At 45.5% G+C, this 23,938-nt stretch overlaps 1 long non-coding RNA gene across 1 annotated transcript; it reads right to left on the reverse strand.

Moving 5' to 3' along the window:
* Window positions 1–1,380: 1,380 nt before the first annotated feature.
* Window positions 1,381–18,386, reverse strand: LOC135902786 (uncharacterized). The gene is made up of 4 exons (XR_010564596.2): window positions 18,081–18,386; window positions 12,210–12,271; window positions 6,298–6,401; window positions 1,381–2,153 (listed from the first exon to the last, which is right to left on the reverse strand). It is a non-coding gene; the product is annotated as an uncharacterized lncRNA (long non-coding RNA).
* Window positions 18,387–23,938: the final 5,552 nt, after the last annotated feature.

Below are 23,938 nucleotides of genomic sequence, written 5' to 3' on the forward strand. Positions count from 1 at the left end.
CATCATAAATCGGGACATTGATGTTGCGCGAAACGCTGCTGATACTTTTCCGCACTGTTGAGTGCCAACAGCCCCTTTATTTCTTGTTTCAATTGCGCAGCGCTGCTTAGCCAGGCGTTCACCGGAGACTAAGTCTGGCGCTGCTTCGCGCACTGCAAATTCTAGTGCTCGAAGCACTAGAATTAGCTGGCATACTTCTATGCATGCGTGCCTCTCGGATCCGTACTCAACAAAATTGCGACTTTCTTGAGCTGCCGTGTGTTTCCACCAGCTTATTTTTCCCCTCTGTAGTTGCATATATATGTGTCCGCGGCGCAAGGATTTTGCTCAATGTACGCTTTGGCTGAACCTTCGCTTGATTTATTGCATCCGATATCGTTTTATTACACGTTTGGCCGGGGCACTGCCTGCCGGATGGGTCGGTGCGCGAACACGGTCGACATCGCGTCTGGCCGCAGCCTCTGCTTTTTCACCGATATCCCGAACTAGGGGAGCCGGTTCAAATCGTCCTTGCAGCTGTCTGGCGCGAAGCGTTCCGAAAGCATAACAAAGGCGTCAGATCTGCGCCAGTTCTTCCTTCCCGCACTCATCTCTCGAGCTTTAGGCTTGACGGGCTCCATGGGGAACCGGAATAACAATACGGAGCACTCCTCGCTCCGTTCGCTCTGGCATCCTACAGTGCTACATGTGCGCCGCGGTTTCAGCCGCTGCGTTTAAGTTTCAGCCGCTGCGCGTTGAGCAATACTAATGACAAGCTGAACAAAGCAGAAGTTACCCGCATGCGCGCACTGCTGAAACACGAATTCCCCGGCGGAATATACATGCTCGCTCGGAAAACATTCAACTTATGACGTCACAGCTCGCGAGCGTGCCAGTGTTGCTCGACTGTCATGCCCTTCGAGTGTAATACAAAAATTCACTTACAGGCTACGTGCTGGCTCAAATGGGCTAAAATTTTGCCAACGTGTTCTTGAACTCACAATGATTATCTTACGCCATACAGATTATTATGATAAAAATTGGGCGGGCTGTCTCTTTAACACCTTGAATTAGGCATAGCGCCTACGACGCAGCATCAATCAAGTGCGATGTATCGTGCAAGGCTTGCTTACGAAGTGTGAGCATGCACCACCACCAGTACAACTGAGCACAGATAACGACCGCACGTGCTTATTGTGGGAACCATTCATTGGGCTATATATATATATATATATATATATATATATATATATATATATATATATATATATATATATATATATATATATATATATATATATATATATATGTATATATATATATATATATATATATATATATATATATATATATATATATATATATATATATATATATATATATATATATATATATGCGCATCTTCTTAATAATCGTTGTTTTGGTTGCCAACGCTTACTCGTATCTGACGGGGACAAAACTGGGGTACCGTCATAATTCAGGTCAATGCTCATTGCTGCAGAAAGTACTTAGGTCGCCGTGCGAGGTTCTTATGCATGAATTGGATATTTTCATGCTAGAATGCCTGAGCGCAGATGGTGTAACAGTCGACAGTCCGCTCCTCAGGTGGTTTCAGTCTGTGTGAATCCTGAGAACTGCGCCCTATTGAGAAGCAAACCTCACGTCATTTGTAGGTAGCACAGCATGCAACACCTTTACTCGTAACTGAAAAGTGGATACCGGTGGACACAAAGGCATATGAAAGAGTACAATAATAAAGCAATTGCTGCTCAAATGCAGCTTTAAAGGTTCACGTAAATCTATCATGCCGGCAATAGCTTCAAAAAATATACTCGCACGTCAATAGCCAGACGATTCCTAGAGGGGTAGGCCAATCGCGGCAGTCGCGTATGCATGAACTGTCGAATCGTGTATCTGATTTCTCGTTCACATAACAGTTTAACAGTTTATACTCTGTTAAAAACGTAGTAAAGAATCTTTTCTTGGCGGGAGAGTCTGTAGAGAAGTTGTACGTGCATGTATGATATTCTGGCGTTGTACACTACTTCAGCATCACTAGTGGGTGCAGATACACCTTCCTAGACGAGGGCCACCGCAGTAGCTGCTCCCGTGTCCATGTCTCCGGCAGTGAATGTTGCACGCAAATCCGAAAAATGGGCACCCATAGGCACCTCCTGCAAGTATTATAACATATATTGCCACATTTGCTCTGCGCTGAACACAAGCACAAGCCAATTGTAAATGTAACACAATAAGGGGTAACTGCAGACCAATACATTGTGATACGTGTCCTACTTACAAATTACACATCAAAAGGTTGCCTATATTGCTCATGATTACAACATCCTTACAAAGCTAGAATTATTATTTAAGTTAGATCATGACATTTTTTTATGACGTATATAGCCTAGAACCAATGTAAACGCCTAGCATTTAGTGATTTTCCCCTTTTCTTATCAATGATCTGTAGACCTTAAAATTGCCAGGGTCTTTAATTTTGTCTTTTGTTTTATAAGGCGCAAGCTTTTTTAAAACTCTCGCTCTCTTTGTCAGGCAGATTAAAATGGTTGCTGTAGGAGATTGTAGCTTGACATTACTGCAAGCAATCGGCTCATTATAACATCAATGTTATCGCTCTTCGATAGTAAAAGGTATACTTTGATGTGGTTATTCCTGTAATAGATTGCAGTCATATCACTTTTTGTCTGCGACTGGTGTGTCTTTTGTTAATGTTTCTCGTAAAAACATCAACCTAAGTTGTTCACAGACTTCAGCGTTTCTTTTTTTTTGCATTTTTTGCGATAGCCGCGCCGGAGTGCTGCCAAAGCGTAATGAATCATGACAAGCACTCTCTGCCTGACGCGCGCTGTAACAAATGCGAAAGAAGGAAGAGGTGGGCCGTGTGGACCGCAGTTCAATTAATTGAATTGAATTCAGGGGTTTTACGTGCCGAAACCACGATTTGATTATGAGACACGCCGTAGTGGGGCGTTCCAGATTAATTTTGACCACCAGGAGATCTTTAACGTGCACCCAAAGCATAGGACACGGGCGTTTTTGCACCGCGCCGCCATCGAAGTGCGGCCGCCGCGGCCGGGATTCGAACCCCCGACCTCGTCGTAACGTAAAGAACCGCTCCCGTTAGAGCGCAGTGCACGAGCACCGAGGTGGCAAGCACCACGTCTTGATCGATGCTTTGCATAGCTCGGCCCAGTAGCGTCTGCACAAGATAAGCCCATAGAAGTATTCCACATACTAGGCCGTCTTTCTCTTGTTCACTGCGAAGTTTGCTGCACGTGTGTCGTGTCGTGGTCGTGCCCCACCATGGTTCGCAACTGCGCCCAAAAATGGCCGGTTTAGAAGCTGTGAAGGATACGGAGGAAGGGAAGCTGCGACGTTGACGGGTACTTAAATTGTGGTTAGAGCGCACGATTACGGCTGAAACCGCAAATATCAGTAGATATGCCACACCCAAGAAAAGATGGTAAGCACAAGCTTGTCAGTTTCGCCCACTGCATCGTCATGATTTTGGAGTGAACTTTAAATTTTAGAGCATCAGAGTATTGTTCATAATATTTTTACCGTATTGGATGAAGCAGGCACAGCGCCGTCTTGTATACTGCAGCATACGTTAATAAGTTTGGGTAGAAAACTTCCTTCTGCACGTACATAAACCAAACGGTGACAAATGCGCCCCTGGCGACTCTTGTTAAAAGTTCGTTAGTGGCTGTATGCCACGGTTACAATGCCCTAGAGATTGAAATCTTTCAGGAATTCCCGCGCTGCGTTATCTTAACGGAGTTCACAGGTACCCTTAATTTCTGACACTGGCCATCACCATCGTGATCGCCATCAGCTTATTTCCATGTCCACTGCAGGACGAAGGCTTTTCCCAGCTATCTCAAATTACCCCTGTCTTGCGAGCTAGCTGATTCCAACTTGCACCTGCGAATTTGCTAGTTCTATCACCGCATCTAATTTTCTACTGTCCTCGACTGCGTTTCGCTTCTTCCCTTAGCAACAATTATGGCTTGACATGACACACATGACACTGCTATGAGCGTCAAATGCAATATTATTTCCTCGTTTGCGCTAAGTGGGTGTGGCGTATTGGGAAGAGTACTCGTTCGTGAGGCATTGTTGCTTTTTTGGTTGTTTGTGTCACGTCATGCCGAGCCTAAGCGAAAGCTTGACGAATGAACTAAAACACGCATGAAAGAAAGCATATGAGCGACACATTACCTGTTTCTTAAATGCTGTATTTAAATAGAGTAGCAGCGCAAATGAACGGGCGAACAGAAGGAAACCTATATTTCGCGCGTGCGTTTCCGTACTTGGCCCGCTTCTTACTGTTTGTCCTATCCCTGGAGCTCGTATCTCATTTAATTTAATATTTATCAGACAGCCCGCCTTTGGATTCTTAAAGGTAGTTCGCAGTAAAATTAATGTGGTGCCCTGATAGCTGTTCCAACGGGGCGACCGAAAATTGGAACGATGGAGGCAGTCCAAACTATACCCATACCATGCGTTTTCGGAGCACATGAAGTCGCAGTTTGCCCCTGAAGGCGAAGCATATAATGCGATAGCGAAGAGACAGCTATACGAAGTCAGGATAGTAGTTTTATCGGCCGTATAGACTCGTAAACATTCGCTTATTTACTAAATCAACAAACATGGTGCCACGTGCGTACAGGCAAACATCACCACATCTCAGTCGATAAGCGCGAACACACGCCGTGAGCGCGCTGGCGTGAGCAAGAGCGGCAGCAGCAGCGAGCGAAGTGACCTTCGTGCTCCCTTTCGCTTCAACGCGACCTAAGTGGCGAGATCAGTGCACACAAATATATCAGGCCTTGGCGCACCTAGACTCTGCACTAATCGCAGATCGCTTTCAAGATAGGAGCCGCGAGGTCGCGCTCAGCCACGTGCCATACGCAGTCACCGCGGAAGTAGAGGATCCCCCCCCCCCCCTCTTTCTGCTTTGCGTGCGCGAGGTCAATTCACCATCCTCGGCTCACCCTTGCAAGCTTTCACTCCACCAACAGCATACGGAGCGCGGCCATGGTGTTATCGCTCTTGGACTCTATACGAGGCATAACTGCGACGGCGCAAATTCACCGGGAATGTCCATACAATGGGTATCGCAATAAAATACTTTAACTACGAGGCGTGGTGGCTAGTATTCAGCGCTACACAGGTAAAATTAAAAAAAAAATTCGCTAGGAAGGTGTAACTACTACATCATTCTAAATACATACAAAAATGGATAAAACGTAATTTTCCCCTCCAGAGCACTCCGAAACAGCTTTCCGTTTAGCATTTTTCCCCCACTAAGGTTGTGCAAAGAAAATATAGAAGGAGCCAGATCTGGCGAATAGGGTGCGTGGAATGAATGGGTTATCACATGAAAGCTTGAGGAGGTCAATTTTGCCATTGTTTCATCTGCAGTGTTTGACCAGGCATTGTCATGCAAAAGAAGACACTTTTGGATTTGATTTCATTCCTCAACTTTATCACTAAAGCGTGTTAATTATCGGCTTTATTGGTTCAACCCTGATTGAGGCATTGCACTAGTACACATTTTTTTTTTCTTATCCCAACATGCTGTTGGCAGTCGCTTCTGCACTGACCTCTGCAGACTGAACTTTGTTTGGCCTCTGGAAAGACAATTCCTAAATGTCTGACCAGGGGTTCTCAAGTTTTCTAGCCTTGGTTACACCTGCCTCGACAGAATGCCGTGGTACCCTCCGACCCCCTTACCTTACCTACGCCTTCGCGATGATTGATGCGTTGAATAGATGTAACGGCTTAAATATAACAACAACGAAGTACTCATATTATTAAATCGTTTAAGAAGGGAAATAATCAACCAAAGGGGGGATGGGGTCGGCTTAGTTCTGCGCGCGCGCGGAACCCTAAAATGTCGCTTGCGGAGCCAAGTAAAAAAATGCGCAAAAAGGATAACCTTTCAAGTTTCAACATAATTGCTAATCACGCCCGTGAGTAAAAGTAGCACACGTAGCCCTGTATGGTGTAACAAAATACTTTATTCAGGTTCTTCAGGTCACGCTAGTTTTCTAGCCTGAAGTGGGCCGCTCCCACGTCGGGAGCGATAGCCCTGTCTCGTCGCCAAAGTTATATTGCCGCCACATATGCTCGGTTCCGAATAGAAAAGATACGCGTTTACGAGCCTGAGTGTTTACCGTCACGTCTGAGATCACCGTAATCTCCGCTCCAAGGGCGTACAGTTGCGCATTTAACTACCGCGTGGACTGAACACACCGTGACAATGTGCTGTTAGTGTACACACGTGCTTACCTTCGTAGCGTTGCTCAGGATGGTGCGCAGGATGATCGTGTGCATGAAGTTCAGCGGCCGCAATGATAGCGGCTGCGCAAACATGGTGGAAAGTCACTGTCACTCTGCGAGATAAATATCCGTATCTTTATTCATGCGCTAGGTTCGAGCCGTATTAAAGACGCAACCCCGTAAATTAATGTTCATACAGTGATACGCAAGAAGTACTGTAAAAAAATAAACAAAGAAGATCCTTGTCATGATTTGAAGAATTGTTATTATGGGGATTAAATAAATAAAACAAATTTTATAGAAACAAAGCGGCAAATAAACAGGAAGAAAGCGCTTCTAAATAGAGCACAACACTTTCTTGCTGGACAGAAAGTGGTGAAAAAAGGTACTAAACAAAAAGGACAAATTCGTCGTTTCTTTCCAGGAACCAAAGAAGCGCAAATATCGTAATTGTGTTGTCTGAAAGTGACGACTTTAACAGTCGAGTCAGTCATGCACCCCTGCAATAGAGTCCGGATCAACTGTACCCTATTTTCACGTTAACGCCAACATGAAAAATAGCTCGAAGGGGCGGGGAGGCGCTGAGCCTGTAAGGAAAAAAAATTATTTTACTATTGCAATCCCAAGTTCTGTTGTACGCTACAGCGGGACAACCTTCATTGTTCCCGTGCACCTCAAGGGTGTCAAAATGTATAGACACGCAGTTTGGGCAAGACATAAAAATACAGCGGTGCCTCGTTCAGCGAACTTAGCTCGCTCGCGATTTCTTTTTTAATTCACACAGCGAATCGGCTCCTCTACACAATCAAGGGCGCGTGTTCAGGTTGTGCGCTTCGCGGATTGCCGTTTTTTTCGCTTATAGCCTTGCTCTCGCGTCGGTATTGTATCGCCTTTAGAAATGTGCTCTAAGAAAAGTGCAGTAAGAGGGCAGGGCAGCTGGATTTTCACGTCCGGAAGTACCAACTGTTTGGCTAGTTGGTTTAGGAAATACTGTTGAGTCGGCTTAGCACTAAAAAAAAAAAAGCCCGCGCAACAAGGAAAACACAACGCGTGCGTTTCGTCCTCTCCTCCTTTGTGTGCGTCGTCTTTAGTGCTAATCTCTCTCAACACATTTTAGACCAATTCTTCTTTTCTGGGTTTGTACTAATAGGTCACGACAGAGACCGAAAGAAAGGCGTTTTTTTTTTCACAGCAGTGTGTTCCACCACAACTAGCTGAAATAGGATTGTTCAGGACGAAATGAGAATTCCAGCACATCTCCTCAGCCTCATTCCGGACCTCCATCATTCTCTTCGCTTGGTAAATTTGGTATTATTGGCATTTCATTTTCTTTCCTAATATGTAGTAACATACCGTTATTTTTTTGGCGTTGACGCAAGATTAGAAAAGATACGAAAAGATATAATAGGTTTTCTAAAGATCTGCCGTAGAACGAACATCTGGCAGAACAAACCCGCCCTCGTAAGCAGTTAGTTTCGCTGTGCGAGTCATCACTGTGTCCCTGAATTCTGTTTTCTACCTGTTAGTGTCCACGTACCTCGCTCTACCACCGCCCCCTCCACCAGTTTTTTTTGTGTGTGATAACCGACAGTGCCAACCAACTTGAATGATTGATTTAAGGCTCTCTCAAGCAACACAGCATTGGCTGCTTTCGGTGCTGAAATACTCCGCTACAATGGCGTTGTTATAGTGCCGGCTAACTGTGCGCATGTGCGATGAATGAAGCTTACACGCTTCTTTCGCATGTAGTATCTGCTAGGTGCCGAATTATGCAAGCTAGTGGCACACATAAAGGTTAGTCATGCTCACAGCCGCTTCTCTAGCGGATACAATCACATGATGAGAGTTGGCAAAATGCATGGCAGATGACCGTACTGTTGCGACTTTCGCAAAGCCTCTTTGTTACGTTCTCTTCTGCAGTTTTAAAAGGCTGGTAAATCTCATGCTACTTTCTTGCTACCAGGAGGAACTGGAACACTTCTTTTAGAACCGTGAATTATTATCATTACATATTGAATAATTCTGTGTTTGTCACTCTCTCTGCTGTTTCCTGTGCGCATTGAGCAGTCCACCAGATGCCACAAATAGCGCTATCTTGTACGGAAATTTCGCAGTAATGCTTACCCTCTTCGTGGTGATTATTGAGATCATGGTGATTATGGGGATAGTGGTGACTAGCAAAATGAAGCTCGCTAGCGGGATGGTGGTGCATCAAAGTGGCATCTGAGAGAAAATTCATGATCGGTATTAACGTGCGCGCTTTCATCCCATAGAAGGTATCATAGCGCATTTACTGGATCTAACGTATAATTTTTTGGCAGATAAACTAACAATTTCCACAGCTCTAAAGTCGCGCGAATGGCAATTGTCGCAGCGAGGCTACCTGTTGTAAGGAAGTGTTTTGTCGTGTACGGAGTGCTGTTATTATCATCTAAAAGTAAGATTTGCTTTCAAATTTTATTGCTTTACGTATGCGCGTTGCACAGTTACAGATATAACGTTCACAGACATGTTGTTTAAAAGCTTTCATCTCGTTTTCGATCCTTAGGTTTGCCATCCAGGGCAGTCCTATGTGCCATAAGAACGGTTCCAGAAATGTTAGTTTAGCCTGACCATTCCCGCAACTAATTATTCCTGCAGAATACTTATCATAAGGGCCTGATCACCTTCGTAAAGTTCGTGTTCCACATTCGAGGACGACATCATTTTCAAGTTCGTATCTGCCAGGTACACCCACCGAGTGGCTTCCCGCATCACTAGTCACCAGTAAATAACGGGCGTGTTCCTGAATACACTCACAAGCGCGCGCGCGCTTGTGTGTGTATTATACATAGCCAAATATGGTATAGTTATTAGAACTGCATGTGCTTTCTTGTGGTGCTTTCTAGCTTAAATATCATTGACGTGTTGCAACACTTTGTGTCCCATTTATAATTCATGTCGTTCTGAATCCCTCTATTTTTGCAATTACTCCTCTCTACAGTGTATTTTCACATTGAAAGTATGTTAACGAAATAAAAAAAATAACGTGGACTTGGTTTTAGTCAGGGCTACAAATGACGTCACTTTCTGCTCTGACCACGAGTAGACTCCTTGTTGAAACGTTGGCTTTAGTGTAACTCCTTCTTCTTCAGCACTTCATCACTTCAAGCTTCCATCTTTTTTTTTTTTTAGGCATAATGCAAACACATATCTACTACTCCGTCAACTAAAACGTCGTATAAAACTTCTCAACGATACTGCTATGACTCGCTTTGCGGTCAACGTCTATCAGGACTAAGAAATCGTCTAGATATCTAAACACTATTTGAACAAAAAGGTTAGTAGCGTCAAGTTGAACTTGAAGCTGGTGGTCAAACCTAGCCAGGCAGATTTCGCACAGGATAGGCGCTACACACGAAACCTATGCAGATGCCGCTTTTCTGGGTGTAAGCTTCCCTTCAAATTTTACGAGAGTTGCGCATATCCATCGATAGATGGATAGATAGATGGACAGATATTTCGATGGATAGATAGGTCGGTTGGTTAGGCCGCATGTCAGCCACCCACTACTACGACCCCGAGTGGCGATGGCGAGTATCCACAGATGAGAAAAATACGATGCACACGCAGCGCTCACACTAACTTCTCCCACGCGCTGAAGCGGGCAGCCCGGCCGCAACTTAAAGTGGCAAGAAACGCCGAACAAATGGTTGGATACGCGAAAGTTGAACAATCTCAGAACCACGGCAACGACGGTCAGAAGGAACTTCAACGGTAGTGACACGATAGTTCACAGGGGAGTTTTTTAATGATGTACGGACCTAGAAAACGTGAGCCACACATAATCCAGGAGTATGAAATGGTGTCCAGAGCAGCACCTTATCTTGGGGACGAAACGTTGGGAAAGCGTGCAAGAAGCGACGTCTAAAGCCAAGGAGGTAGAAAGGCTCTTGATCCGGTTGTAGGTATTGTGGAAACCTAAGTGGCCAGCAGAGGGGTCGTCGTGGAAGACTTCAAGTACCTCTGTGCGCAGCGAAAGGAGAACGGGCAACCAACGGTCTCCGGCAGAATGATAAATGTAACGGTGCAGTGCATGGTTCTCGAGCTTAAGCTGTTTAATGGGCGATGAAGCCTGGCATTAGGTGGACGGGAAGTTCCGCAACGACGTTGTATAATTTGGCGGCAGTATGGCTCAGCACATTGATAAAAGGTGAATGCAGTGGAGCGGTTCGAGGGTAGCGTGGTTATAGGCGTTAGTGATGACAACATCAGTGAAGCCGTAGTCTCGTGGCCCCACGAAGTGTAATGCATAGATATGTTCGTAGATGATAGCGGCAGGGGGCAGCGAGAGAAAGCGTTGCCATCTGTGGGGTCTGCGGGTCTGCAGTACGAGAGTACGAGAGTACCGACCGCCGCTGGTTCGAGTTCAGCGAGCCACAGGGCTGCGTCAGCCGTCGGCCTTACGCGCCGCTGCGCGCCAGCTGCAAAAAAAAAAAAAAAACGATAGCGCCCGTGTGCCTTGCATTAGGCGCACGTTAAGGTGGTCAGAATTAATCCGGAGTCCGCCACTACGGCGTGCCTCAAAACCAGATCGGGGTCTTGGTATTTCTCTACAGTATCAATTAATTCTGGGGTTTTGCGTGCCGATAAAGACGTGAGAAGTTGTAGAAGGAAAGTTGATAGCAAAATCAGCTGTGAGCTGCATCATCGCGCAGTATGTAGTGTTGAGTGGTAGGGAAATGGCCTATCTCGACATTGCAAGGATGCACGTGCTGAGATTAGTAATCCCTGCATGCGTTTGGTTATATTTTGTCAATATGTATGTCACTTCTGGAAATAAAAATCAGTTAAAAGTTTATCTCCAGTACTTATTGTTCTCCATTTTCCCTGTAACCGAAGGGCTATGGTTCCAATAAATGACGCAACACGATGTTCTCAGCGCAGAAGACAATGCGCCTCGTCTTCAGACTTGGTCTGCCTGCGGCCCCATCAGCACGCAGGCCCGCAGCTCACCGACAAATTTTTGTGCTCCCGCCGCAGACATCCCGACGCAGCCCCATGTTGTGCAATGCTATACATCCAGTCTGACAGTAGGCTGTCGCCTTGCTGCTCCTATAGACACTTTTTCATGCGACGTTTGTCCCCTTCGACGCTCATAGCCACGACGCGCAGAGAGCTATTTCTCGCACTCGCCTTAACATGGACTCTATCTGGACTTGGAATTATCTGTACTTGCCCCCTCATGTATATAGACTTGCAGTCTCTGTTCCTTCTCTACGCGCATCTTGTACAAATTTCAATCATGCGACGCGTTAGTATGGGAGCCCTGTAGCTACACGACTGTCACCTCCAGAGCCGGTGAAGAACACGGCTCACGTGCACTTATCGCGAGAAAAGAATACGCTTGCCCAGTGTGGCCAGTACCCTTCGTAGGGATGAGCCATGTTTTGAGGCAACAACAACACGCTAGTGCGCTCAAGATGAGCGGTCGCATTTGTCGGTTGCTCCCGAAAACCAACCACTCCATGGATGGCTGGTCGAAATAAACCGCGGCCGTGGCGGCTGCCTCTTCACGCCGCCTCTTACAGTAGCACTAGGCTGCGAAGTTGCAGGATGTTCAAGAGAAACCCAGCACCTGCACCAATTAAAACGATGGTGCTGGCCTGCTGTCACTTCTCAACGCAGCTTCGCAGCAGGTGGCTTAAAAGGCAGTCAAAGTTGTGGATGAGCGTGAGCGCGGGCCTCTTTCACCAGTGAGAGGTCATTTGGCTGCAGGACAGTTAAGTACATTATTAGAAATCAATCGATAATGAAACAAATTACGACTGCTAATGGTCAAACGAGCTTACAGTCTATTCAGTAAATAAGATCACAGTGCAAGTTATACAAATGAAATAATACCTTGCAGCAAATCGCACTACCTTGTGCAGCATACTCACCGATGAGTGCAGGGAACAACAGGGTTACAAATGAAGTCCTCATGTGGACAGCTGGGCCGCACCTATTGAATGTCTTATTTTAGAAGTGTTCTTTTTGTTAGCAATAATACTAGAAATAAATAAGTGTGGCAACATTTGATTACACTAGTGCATGTAGCATAATATTTATGGCATACTTGGGTACATGTAGTAGGCATACTCGAGAGCACAAAAAAGGGCTTTCCCGCACAACTCTTAATAGTCGCGCCGTAGGGTACGGTGCCGAGGCGTTATCACAGTCAGTTGGCATGTGTCGAAAGGGTAGTACCAGGGTAGGCGCAGGGATGTTTGTAGATTCGAAGAATGCACTGTTTTCTTGAGGTGATGGAGTGCAATACAACAGGCATTATTTCTTTTTAAAATTTTACCTTGGTCTACTATTGGTCAGAGCGCGCTTAACGTTCCTCTTCATATTTCTGCGAGAATGTATATTCGAGTGATCGCACTACAGCTATCATTAGCCTCACTATCGCTGTTGCACGCGTGGTTGTTAGACCGTTTCAGTGAGCTCACTGAAACTACCGTGGAATCTCTGATATCAAACGCCTGGCTGTAACTTTCATGTTCGAAGTATCCAACTACCATGCGGAATGATGAATATCCTTCGCGTTGAGGAATGGTGGAATTTACACTTCCTGCGAATAATTTGTACTTTGGCGATGTTCCTTCGCATATTTGTCTATGTCCTAGCTGCGCGAAGGAACTGCTTCTGTGCCCGCCGTGGTTGCTCAGTGGCTACGGTGTTAGGCTGCTTAGCACGAGGACGGGAGATTGAATCCCGGCTACGGCGGCCGCATTTCGATGGGGGCGAAATGCGAAAACACCCGTATACTTAGATTTAGGTGCATGTGAAAGAACCCCAGGAGGTTCAATTTTCCGGAGTCTGTCACTACGGCGTGCAACATAATCAGAAAGCGGTTTTGGCACGTATTAAACCCCACAATTAAAATTTCAACTGTTTCTGTCAAGCGCACAATAAGATTTTGCTTAATAAAATTCACAGATACGTCGACTATGCTGTGCCGAGTTTCGCGTCTCACATGCAAGTTTCCGGACAAATAATTTTTTTTCGATTGTTAAGAATAAATACATGGGCTGAAGAGGTCAGACGTTTTTTGCCGTGCTCCTGAGTCCTTGCAAACTGCCCCGCTGATCTTACGCCTACAGCATTCCTGCCTAACAATGTATTATGGAGAACTCATTAATAAGGCGATTTGGCATTCTTTTCTGCGCGTACAAATTATCCCTCCGTGCATGGGCACAGCTCTAACAGATGTTTTTTTCGAGATTCCAAATTTTTTCTCTTCTCTTGGGAGGTGTTTTTGTTTATGTTGGGCATGGTGTGAACAGGGATTCATCTTATGCATTTCGATGTACTACTGGAGAATTTTGGCTGCAGCCTCATTTGTGTATCAGCATGTGGATATGTGAGTTTGAAAATTTCCAGAAATTCGTTGATGTTGCGGCTTTTCTAAACATGCAATGATGATTCATGTCATTGGAAAAGCATTCTTTCGTGCAAGAACAAATTTTCTGCAGCCGCGCGTCCACATCCGTTAAACCACTTTTGTTCGATTTGGGGAGTGTTAGGTGTGCTTCGGATAAAGTACACATGGACAACATTGAGTTACGTTGGTTGTCCTGTATAGTGTCTCCCAATTGTAATCTTCGCCTTTTAATATTTCGCAGAGCTTGACATCCAGCTATTTTAGATACAAGTGGTCACTCTGAGCTTTCTAGAAGGCCTGGCCGAAACCGTGGAAAATCAACAGCTGTCTTTTCTTGCACTTCACACAAATCCGCGAGCTTAGATTCGTTTGAGTAGGCTGTACACTGCAAGCATTCGGTAGAGTTGTGGAAATCTTGGCTTGTCCGTGTGATCATTATCGTAAGGTGCTCGCTTCGTTTTCTAAAACAACCGTTTAATGAGATCGTGATTGAACTTAGCCATGAATACGTATTTGAGTTTGCAGTGGCTTAGCCGATAGCCCGTGAGTGCCAATGTAGGAAGAATTTTGTCCTGAAGGCCTTAAGCAGTTTGTGTTAGAAACGTGTCTTCAATGATTTCCTAATGATTCTTCTGTAGGAGCTCATATTCCCACTTCTAAAACCACTGAATTCAGTCTCTAATCAGAGTTGTCAGGGCTGCCACTCCTCGATTCTCCTGTATGACATCGGTTCACTGTATCAAATACATCGTTGATTTGTTACGGGAGCGCTATTATTCTGGCAGCTTAAAGTGAACCTATTAATTTTTGTCACGATACATTATGATGGCTGTGTCCATGACTCGGCTAAAAGCTTGCGTCGGCAGCTTTACGCGCAGATGCTCCATGTTCGAAAGGTATATGTAGCGTTGCGGTAACTTCATCCCAACGTCAATCTTACTGTGTTCCCCGTACATAGCCATGTGTTGCGACCGCTTCACCTCTCGCCCGCTCACATTGATACATAGATAAGACACTGCTATTAAAGTAGAATTGTGCTGTTCTACGTGCCAAGACCACGCTATGATTATGAGGCACGTCGTAGTGGGGGATTCCGGAACAATTTTAACCACCTGGGTTTCTTTAATAGACACTGTTTAAGTCTGCTTTCTGCGTTGCCGAAAAAAAGTGCCGGAAAGTGCTAACAAGACCACTCTTCCACCACGAGTCTACGTTTCAGCTAAGCGCATTGTCAAGACATGATTTGCGGTAGCGGTAAATTATCAAAATGGTAACCTTCTTAAGGTGTCTAGCATAGTTACTGCTTCGTCTAGAAAGCATATCTTCAGCTATATATGAGCTAGTATTATTTAGAGACGGTATACTTAAATTCGGTGTATATTAATGTGAGTCAGGGCCCCTGATGAACAGTACTTCCATTAGGCACAGCCAAGGGAATGTTTATAGAAATGATTCGTATTGCTCGATCTTCTACATTTTAACGCCAACAGCTGTACTGAGCTTGTGTCGCTGAACGTGTTCGTCGGCCGGCTATCTCATAAAAAGTGAATAAATGAGTGCCACTGTAGGAAATTGAACCGACGGTAACGCGACTTCAAGTTGAGCACTCTAAGCACTATTCCCTGTCCGGCTTCTACAACGATCAAGTGTTCTATCAAGGTCCTTAGAAAAGTATTGAAGGACCCTGGTTACATAATATAAAATGAGCTAAAAGTCTACGAGCGTGGCTGAGCGCTTTCACCCGGCTGGGCATAGGTTTGCTAGGTTAGAAGCATAGGGTCTCAGCATGGTGGGTGTGACGCCACAAATGAATAGAAAAAGGCTGTCACTATTAGACATCCCGTCGCCGGGGCGGAAGGATGGAGAACCTGGACCATCGCAAAGGCAAGAGGTGGAAAAGAAGCAGGCTGTTTGCGGAGGTGCATTCTTCAAAATTGCGTAGCACGAACACGAATAAATAAGTAAACCGGAAATACAAAATTGCTGCGCGGAAACGCCTCACAAATCCTATCCTTACTAGTTCAGACAGGAGAATTGTAGTCGACCTGTTTATCGTTATCACCCGCTACTAACTCCTAGATTATTCTAGTTACAGCGTAGGAACTGTGATGCTCGAACCACTAACGAAGCCCGAAACGAGTCCTGTTTGGAAAATGTCGTTTTATTCCGATTTACTTTGAATTGTGGGGCATATTATCCCGAACCCGCAGAATCAGTTATTAGAGACAGTGTAGTGGAGCATTCCAGATGTTCGTTTTTGAACATTTAGATTTCTTCTACGCGCATTCAAAGCAAGTGCTTGCACCATTGCGACATGTGATGTAGGCATGTCAGGGGTGCTTCAGATACAAATAATGAAATGTCAATTGTGACTTCGAGTACTGGAAGCGTTATTTTTGCATACTCAGGGTCCTATATTCGAATCCTCATCTACAACAAGACTACTTTCAGATTTTAAATGCCACTATGTTTTGTCATATGAAGCAAATAATAACAAGGGTGCTTTGCTAGCGTACGAGGAGCCATGTTTTGTAAGCACACTGTTCTGCAACAGGCCTTGTTAAACTAGTGATGGGGCGCTACCGCCATAACGAATAGTGAAATTGCACGGGCTTTGGTCCTGAGTTTCCAGTGACTGCAGGGCGCCAGATCAAGACACCGAGCACACCTGCTGCATTGTGGCAGATGTCGGGAATCTACAAGTGCTCATACGCCTGGTGTCTCCGTCATTAGCCAATTTCGTATCCACTGTAGGCCGAATGCACTTTCCGCAGTCTCCAATCATGCTTGTACTGCGGAATCCACTATGTCTAAAGGTTACCTATTCGGATCACAGCCTCAAATTCTCCGTATCCTCGACGGCATTCGTCTGCTCTACGAATATCAAACTTCTGATTAAATTTAGGTCGCGTGATACGCCATACTCACGCAGTAGTGGTCACGTCATGAGCTTCTAAAGTCTTTAAAATGAAACTGCACGTGCCTGTTTATTATTAATATATTTATAACAATGATATTTTTTTCTGAACAACGCGAAACACCACTGAATCCTGTCGTTTTAATAAAACCAAGCTGGTATTCTCATAATTCCAAATTAAAGCGATATATTAAAGATAATACACTGCATGCATGAACATTTAGCAATAATAGTGAAGAACATAGGTTTCACGAGCAGGTCAAACAAGGAGAAAACGCAGCCTCACTAATAAGTAGTCAGAAGGTATGCTATCGAACTTTGAAGTCGTTCAGGATTGTGGTTGTAGAGTTGCAAAATGTAGCCGCCCGTTAAAAATGAAAGTGCTGGTGAGCTGCCTACCGGAAGCGCAATAATGCCTAGTCAACATGAGATAGCCCGAAGTACAAGGAATTGTGGCATCTTATAGCACAGCACAATTACACCATAGTGCAGTTTGAGCAGGTACCTTGTAGAGCATGTTCATGACGAGAAACCTCCGTCTCAGATGAAGTCTAGTTTTTGAAATGGGAACAGCTTCAGAAATATGCAGCAAGAGAGCGATTTTTGATTATTATTACCAGCACAGTACCATTAATAACCAAAATCAGTCGCCAGATGAATATTCTTGCCACTTGGATTAATACACAAATCTGTGCCCCACGTTGGAAGGCCGATCAAAGTGCTTTTTGAAAGGCAATAGCAAGTCATTATGAGAAATGGAACATAAAGATTTTATTCAAGTCTACACATTCTCCATAATAAAGTACTTCGCTACAAGTCGAAAATAATCTAGAAGCTACCGTCAAAGTTTTCAGGTACAAGGTATTGCGAAATATGCTAATAAATGTATGAAACAGTCGATGAAGAAAAACATTTATTGCAGGAATCCAGTAAAGTTACTTGCAGTCAAACTCGGGAGTATCATTCCAGTGCGGCAAAAACTAAGTAGATCTGTGTGGGTATATATTGGCTCGTACATTTTGTCAAATGAGTTTAGCACTTAACGTACCACCGTTGTAAGCATTGTACCGTACAACGGTAGGGTTGTTACTAGGAGTCTAGAATGAGGCAAGGTGCATGCGGCCAGCGTCTCTCCATTGGGGATGATAACAAGTATATGCTCGAAAATGGAATGAAAATACCATTTTGTCAGTGCCCATGCAGTTTCGTAGAAATTGACGCGAATGAACTTTTATTTTATTTAGAGAATACTGGCAGGCCATCAGGAGGCCATAGCAGGAGTGGGTATATATACATTAAACTAATACAAAATGCATGCAATTCAGATGGATCAACACAAAAACACTAATTTTTCTATTTAAAAGGAGCTTCACTGACATATCACAACCATTTCTGAAAAAAAAAAAACGATACGCCTTGGCCTTCTCCAAAATTCAGTTCTAACTGCGATAATGGAGAATGACTTACCTGCTTTATGAAAAACGGTGCCTACGAGTCACGTATTGCGATATAACTGCAAATAAATGCTTTTAAGGCGTAGCCGTGCTCCCTAGCCGAATGTTAAAACATTCAAAAGCGATAGTCTACGAATAAAGCGGAATTTTGCCTAAAATAAGGCTTCTTTTTTTCAGTACTGCTGTAGATGTCGCTTCTCAACATACCCTCGTTCTGTAGTTTCAATGTCGATGTTTTATCGCAGTTTACAGAAACAACTGTGTGCAGAACGGAATACCTCCACACCTGTCTTTTCTTACACCGTATTGTGACGGTGAAGCAGGGTGCGAGCACACGAATGTAGAGTAGGAGGCCGTCTATTTATGTTTGATACCGCTTCTTTATTTTCGGCCTGGTATTGTTCTATTGTTGCTAGTTCAGCCATTATATCCTTTTGTGCAGCTGGGATACAGCTTTACGTCACCAAGGGATAGTAGGAGCAAAAGTAAAGTGCACAATAACGCAGCAAGTTTAAATGGCGTCGCCTTCGCCGTGTAGGTCTGTGAACGTTAGTGCACGAATGAACACTGCGAAAAAGCGCCGGGGCTGGAGCCGGCCGAACAAAATCTGAGCAAATGCTATAAACACTGCGTTTGCTAACCTGCGTGAGGGGCCCATGTTTCGTGAACCACAGTCATGATCGTGCCGGTACCACGCCGCGCCAGTGATCTGATGCTCCGCTCCCTTTGAAAGCTGTAATAAACTTTCATCACTGGCTCAAAGTTCGTAGACCTGCAGCGGGAATCGGTCAAATTCGAATGGGCGGTAGAATTCATAGGTGAAGTTGTCTTCGGGTTCCTTCAGTGACTGGACAGGGGACAATGTTGAGTTAGGCGCCGAACATTCGTGAAAAATGGCTGATTCCTAGTGCAAGTTGCGTGAATGGCAACTATGCTGGCCCGAACTCAGCTACATGCTGCCACCAGCCCGGGAAATGTTCTCAGAGCCCTCTTGTGCGTGGAAGCGACCCCGACGTTGCCCCCGACACTACCTCCAGTCCCAGGTTCCTGTCTCAGTACACTGGAGCCGTTCGCAGGCGACTTGCAGGACATCTAGCCTTCAAGCCAAACTGGCGAAATGTGATACAATGGCGGGGCCATGTGATGTCGTTCCACCTGGAGCGCATATCGAAGCTGCCCTATGCTTGCCCGAGACACATCACAAGAGCACAGGTAGGCAGCGGACCGATGGGCTCAGGAACCACGCCAGCATTTCAGGTCCAGGTTTCTGCGCCAGGTCTGCTTCCAGTATTGTTGCCCAGAGCATTACCACAGTGACTGTCTGAAGCAAGCCGTTCGCCAATACACGGCCAGCGCTAGTAACAAGACCTCTATAGCCATCGGCCCCAGCTGCCAAACCATGCGGTCAAAACTAGGAAGTCGCGGCAGAGCGGTATATGTGCAGCAGACTCCCACATGGATTGGCGAAATTCGCCTTATTTTGACTGTGGTGAAACGGGCAGTAGAATTGACCACTAAGCACCACTGTCCAACAAATGTACTCCGTTTTACTTTACATCGAGCCCTGCAGAGGTGTTTTCAATTCGGCCCTGCAGATGACTTTAAAGTTAGTCTAAAAGAGGACTTAAGCTCAGCCCAGCTTCGCGACAGCTACATGGTGGCCCCGTAGCAGAGACCACTTATTATATAGTCCACAGTCCACCCGCAGGTACGATCCAGTCTTGGATTTTGTTACGGAATGCACAAAGGCAAGGGGTAGACAAAGCCTTCATCAGAAACGGCAAGAGGGCCACACGCTACCTCGCTGTCTAACAACGTTTGCAGCATCCTTAGATGTACGCAGTGGTGAATCCAAAGCAGTGGTATATCAATCATATTTCGATTGGGGGGAGGAGGTCGAACCCCCTTTCTCTCTCTCTTCGTATATACACATCACAGCGAAGCTGTCTATGGGTAGGATCTGGAACGAAAGGTGTCCTAGGTGTTGACAAAAACAAATAATGTGGGCCGATACTGGTAATAGTGCAGAAAGGATTCAAGCTCAGTGGCTCGAACCCTTTGGGTTCGGGGACCTGTAACGTGCCCTCGAACTACCGGTGTCGCACGTGGGACCGGAAAAGGTCCTTGGCACAAGGGTAAGAACAGATCTTTTACTTTACGGCGACGCTATCCTTGGCTAGGATAGGGAAGGAGTGTCCGAGATGTTGGCAAAAACAATGTGGTGGAGCGATAAACGCTGTTACCCAAACTCTAGTCTATGACGATGCGTGTCGAAACGTCAGTGATAAAACGTAATAGTCTACCAACCAATAGCTCCTCGAGTCGCTCGCTCCGAAGAGGAAGAGCGCACGTTCAAGGAGCGCCGGCGCGCTCAACAGCGCGAAGGAATGCGAAAGCGACAAGAAGCCGAACGCGCGGCGGTCCAACGTGCTCCCGCGATGGTGCACGCTCATCGACTTCGAGTGACCGTCCCTTTGCCGATGAAGAACGTGCCTGTCTAGAGCGCCAAAAACAACACGCAACAGACCATGCATTAATCTCAAATTTAGCAAGAATGTGTCTAGAATCGATGTGCAACCAATTGCAGTTTACCATAGTGACCATAAGGCAATGATCAATATGCTGACCAAGTGAATAGAATTAAAAGAAACAACACACTGTAAAGAATGAATGTATGTGTTTTCTTTTCAATCAATTCAACACAACCATCAGATAAAATAATTTAAAACATAATTAAACAAAACCAACAGATTCGCTGGTCTTTCATTTTCACGTATGGAAAGGCTCTGAATTACATATATATGTATATCCCACCAGCGACACGTTATCTTTTCGTCCACTTTCATTTCCCTTTCTTTATTACTTTCTATATTTCAACTACAGCTAATTTGCCTGATGCTTCCCTTGGCTTAATTGTCTGTTGGCCTTATATGGTGCTGATTAACCAAATCGAACCTCTCGGTTCACCTTCTTCGCTCGTTCATATATGTGTATATACATATATACGAGGGCCAATCAGGAAGTCCTTACCTCTCCATATATTTTTAACCAATATACGACTCTAAATGCGAAGTCAACATATCCATTCCCAGTGGTAGACCTTTCTTGGATTGGCTCAGCTTTATCAGCCAGTAGCTCCGCGCCACGGCGCTGCTGTCAGTTGTTGAAGATGGCGGTTACGTTTCACAGGTCCACGGTGTACGAGCGACGAAGTGTGATTCGTTTTCTGTGGAGCAAAGGACTAACGCCCATCGATATCCACCGGGAAATGCAGCTCACGTATGGGGCAAGGTGTCTCGCTTTGAGAAGTGTGAGGTGGTGTTGTCGTGAGTTCGCAAAAGGCCATGCAGACTTGCATGACAATGAGCGTTCGGGGAGGCCGCGTGCATCGCTGACTGACGACAAGAGCACCTCAAATTTAGTGCTGCGATGAGACAAATGTCTTAACCCGTGTGGGGGGGGAGGGTATGTGGAGAAATAGTGTAAGATACGTGGAATAGTACGTATGTTTGCGATGATCTGTGTGCACTTTATTTTGGCTAATAAAAAATAGCGGCAAAGACTTTCTGATTCGCCCTCGTATGCATATCTGCCAGCGTGCGCAATCTTTGAGGTCATGAATCCGCCCAGTAACTTGGGTGTCCCACCACTACTACCATGGCTCTGAGTGGCGCTAGCTAACAGTCCCACGCCTAGATCAATTAAACCTAAATACCCAATTTAGGGGACGGATTGATAGCAGTCGCCGTAGTACAATTGGTAGAGCGACGCACGCGTACGGCGGAGGTTGTGGGTTTGGCTCCCACTGGTGGCGTTAGCTTTTCGTCCACTTTCATTTCCCTTTTTCACATTGTTTTCTACATTTCATTTTCAACCACAGCTTGATTTCCCTCCATCCTCTGTGTTCTCTTCATATCGTCATGATTAACAAGAATCGAGTTCCTTGTTTGACTTTGTTCTACGATTTATATATAAACCGGGTGTCCCAGTTAACTTGGACTAACTTGGACACAGATTTAAAAAAAACCAAAGCGTTCTAGAGAAATCGTACTGATAGCACATGCTCAAACAGGTTCCCGTCTGAAGCAATACAGTACTTGCTTCTTTCTAACACTTGTGCTGTTGCAGATTTCGCCAACAACGTTGCAATCTCGGGGCAGGCTCTGCTTATTTTTGTCTTTAGGGCTTCCGGTGTAGTAGTTTCGCTGCTATACGCCCGATATTTCACCTAACCCCGCAAGAAGTCCAGTGCTGTCATGTCCCGCGACCTTGCAGGCCAGGCTGCAGGTCCGGGCCAGCCAATCCACTGTCCAGAAAAAAAAGCTTGTCGAGCCACGCTCGAGACTGACTACTACTATGCGCAGCACCATCGTGTTGAAACCGGATGATCCGAAGGTGCGCAAGTGGAACGTTGCAACAGACGTCGTTCACGGGGCCCTCGAGGATGTTGACGTAGCGTTGCGTCGTTAGTGTGTTAGGAAGACAGATGGTCCAATGATGTTGCCATCAAAAATACCGCGCCACACATTAAGCGACCACTGGTATTGGTGTCGTGTTTGTGCCAGCCAGTGGGGGTGCCTATCACTCCTGTAGAGTGCGTTACGAATATTTAACATGTGTGTTTCTGGAGAAATTAGCCTCATCCGTCCAAAGCACGCAAGTGACAAAGTCCGGTTCTTTTCAAATTTTGTGAAAATCCAATTGGCAAAGTGTGTTGTCAAAATCTCGGTTTTGAAAGTTTCATTACGGGTGCATATGACCCTTCTTTAATATCCTCCCCACTGATGACCTTGAGGTTCCGGCCTCTGTACTGGCGTCGCGCACTCTACCATGAGGGCTAGCAGCAAAGTGCGCCAAAACATCAGTTTCCGCTTCTTGAACTACCGTCTCAGTCCTGTGTCGCTTTCTTGTGAAGCTAACCGTCTCGCAAAGGAGACTTGTGCGTTCTAAGTATTCTTGACGGGCTGGGGCGTCCTCCACAGGGCCACATCCGGAAGAGCTTGGCTGCTTTCCTCTTGTCGCTGTGCGTCGCCCCCAGAGCCTGGATCATTTTAGCCTCCTGATCATTCGTGAAAGGCATGACTGCCTTCTTGAAGACCAGGTCACTGGCGTGGTACCATTGATATCTCTCGTTGTTATCTACGCACCGACACATCAAGCAAACATGATTTACGTAATCGACAACAGCATATGCTGGCCGTACAGACGCGCCAAAACGCAGTAGATGGACATAGCCTGCGCAAGGTATATTTCTATTGCTAAAGGGAACAAACGGAACGTATGTATTTCCGGGTGCGCCTATCTGTAGAACAAGATGAGTGCTCAAAATTAGTCCTAAGAGCGCCGTCACGGTTTCCCGGCTTCGAAATACTACCCTCTCCTTCCTGCACCCCCCCCCCCCCCCCCCACGGCTCCGCTACACTTACCAATGCGTCAGCGGCGTGTTTTCATGATGCCGCGACCACCACATAGCGTGAAGCCCTTTATTGAGCTGCCGCCGCTAGTAAAGCCCTGTATCCGTGGCTACTCGCTTGAGAGCGCTTGAGTAGCGGCGCGCAAGCGCGTATCTATTTCGTATTTTGGATGTTTCGTGCACTTTAGTTTTTGCTCAGAAAAATCAATGAGGCAAAGCTGAGCACGAAAGAAATGCTTGATTAGGAGGTTATTTAAGGCCCTCTACAGCTTTGTAATTGATATATTTGCGATTCAAGGAATAATTGAGAAGTTCACTAATTAAAATTAGTTAATTGATACTTCGTGATGGAAAAATTACTGGCCGTAAGTACACACGGCTAGGGCTACTATGCAATCAGTAGGATTTCTCTAGAGCTCCTGGGTTTTTCAAAAAAATCTTGGTCCAAGTTATTTGGG

Source organism: Dermacentor albipictus, chromosome 1 (assembly GCF_038994185.2).
Source record: "Dermacentor albipictus isolate Rhodes 1998 colony chromosome 1, USDA_Dalb.pri_finalv2, whole genome shotgun sequence".
NCBI classification, from domain to species: domain Eukaryota; kingdom Metazoa; phylum Arthropoda; class Arachnida; order Ixodida; family Ixodidae; genus Dermacentor; species Dermacentor albipictus.